The following is a 2,500-nucleotide window of genomic DNA, read 5'->3' on the forward strand; positions in this document are numbered from 1 at the left end:
AGCCGGGGCTTTGGCTGCAGTAGGCCAGGAAAGTTGAGGCTTTGCTGCGCCCTGTCTTCCTTGCGATGACAGGGAGTCAAAGGCGCCAGGTCGGAGTTATCAGGAGCTGCCGAGATTACTCACGACCAGACCGCAGTGATCAGGACGGGTGAGATCATGTGCGGCCAGGTCCATGGGTCAGGAGAAGTTGAGGCCCAAGGCGTCTGGTTGTCAGTGGCCAGGAGTTGCTGAGGCCAGTGGTCAACAATTGGGTAGCAGAAGTGGCCAGGAGTAGTCGAGGCCTCACACGGCCAGGAGTTGTCGAGGCCTACCCACAAGCACTGTCCACCCCTGCCTGTCGGCTGAAAAGGTGGTGGTAAGTGGGGCTTCAGGGCTGCCAACCCAGTTGCCCCGAGACAGCTTGGCACGAAATTCAAAGGAAAGAAAATGCAAAGCAGTCGCCGACTGGCGGCTGCTCCAAGCCCAAGCGTTCAGTGTGCGGCAGGACTTGAGCGAGTTGGTGACCCAGAGGGCAATATGGGTCCCCCTGCAGAAGGATGGCAGTGTAGCGTTTGCAAACGCTACTTCAAGACTTCTCGTGGACTGAGTGTACACAAAACGGCAATGAAACATCATGTCCCAGCAAGTGTGCCAAGGCTGGAGACTGCAGAGAGCGATGAACCTGAACGAGGGTGCAGCTCTCTTGGTCAATCGCCGTCTACCTCGCATGGAACATGCCGGGAACCCCATTCGCCTCTACCGGGAGGGAGCCCGGGAAGGGCAGAGTCGATCGCAGCGCTTTCCCAACGGCCAAGACGTGTTGAGGCCTCAAAAGGGATGCGGAAGTCGAGAGAGTCAGGAGAAGACGAGACTCCGGAGGACACAGACTCCTCCGAAGACAGCTGGGCCCCACCCAAGGGAACGGGTCGGGGCATCAGTCTCTCTGATGAATCGGACAGTGAGACTGAGGAGGAAGCACGGCCAGAACAATGTCGCCGTCGGAAACCAGCAAAGGGTCGCTCAGCCCATCCAGCAGCACAATCACAGTCAGAAGTGCAGTCAGCCTGGGTGCGAACTGGGGCGAGACCTAAAAGTCAGCAGACAACTCCTCTGCTGGACTTGGTAGAGACAGGAAACACTGGAGCCGCCACGTCCTGTGGTGAAAAGGCCCAGTGCAGTAACCCGGAAAGCACAAGGGAACGTGCTAGCAACCATGTACAACCGCCTGCCGATGTACCACAGAGTACAAGTCCTAGAGCTCCCCTCAGAGAGGCCGTGGTGATCACTTCCCACCTACAGTGCCCCGAGTGTGGAAGAGCATTTACGTCGAAAGTCGGGGTAAGTCTGCATAGAAGGAAAGCTCACTTTGCTTCCTACAATGCAGACATAGTGACCGAGCGAGTGAAAGCTCGCTGGACGCCTGAGGAGGAATACTTGATGGCAAAGTCAGAAGCAAAGCTGAGAAAAGCTGGCAAGAGGAACCTGAACGAGCTCCTTGCCGAATGCTTCAAGGATCGATCGTTTGACTCCATCAAGTCGCACAGGAAAATCAACCGCTATAAAGAGCTCGTGGAGAAACTCCTCGAAACTGTTGTGCCTGAAACAGTCACTGCTGTGCCTGAAGCAATGCAAACAGTCGCTGCTGTGCCTGATGCAACGCAAACAGCCACTGCTGTGCCTGAAGCAGACGATGCGGTCATAGCGGTTGAGTCACAAAGTCTGAGTGGCCAGAAGGTTCCTGATGCTATTCCCCCTCAGCCACAGCCGGACTCCAGAGAGTCTACAAGGAAAGAACTGGCGAACTTGGTACAAAAGCAACCGCCATCGTCGTACCAAGCGCCACGGCTGTGGGAGATAGTCAAGCGGCTGCTAGACGGTCACAGTGTTGCCTTACAACTGAACGACTACCTCAGGGATGTGTTTCACAATGACCGCGCTGTAACATCAAAGCGTCCAACACATCCCGCCCATGAGAGTAAGCGCAAACGCAAGAGGCGAGAATACGCCCAAACACAAGAGAGGTTCAAGAAGAACCAAGGTGCGTGCGCTAGGGAAGTGCTCGATGGGCAGGCAACACACGACGTAAAGGACTCAAAGGCACTCTTGGAAGAGTGGCGCTCTGTCATGGAAGCACCGGAGACTGCTACTGTCTCTACCAGTGTTGAACGGGTGGAGGTGGAAGCCGAGATAGACCCATACGGTGTCATCAGTGCGCAAGAGATTAAGGCGGCCATGTTGCCCCTTAACTCAGCTGCAGGACCAGATGGATTCACGGTCAAGCAACTTCGCCAGGTTCCCTCAGTGGTCCTGCGCGTTTTGCTCAATGCTCTGGCTCTTCTGAAGCGGTTACCAGTATGCTTAAGGAATGCGAGGACAACATTCATCCCGAAGAAGGCGGGAGCCTCGCAGGCCGGAGACTTCCGGCCTATCACAGTTTCATCTGTGTTGGTGCGCATGTTGCACAAGATCTATGCCACCAGGCTACTGGCCGCTATGAACTTTGACCTTCGTCAGAGAGCCT

Source organism: Dermacentor silvarum, chromosome 4 (assembly GCF_013339745.2).
Source record: "Dermacentor silvarum isolate Dsil-2018 chromosome 4, BIME_Dsil_1.4, whole genome shotgun sequence".
In the NCBI taxonomy this organism is placed as follows: domain Eukaryota; kingdom Metazoa; phylum Arthropoda; class Arachnida; order Ixodida; family Ixodidae; genus Dermacentor; species Dermacentor silvarum.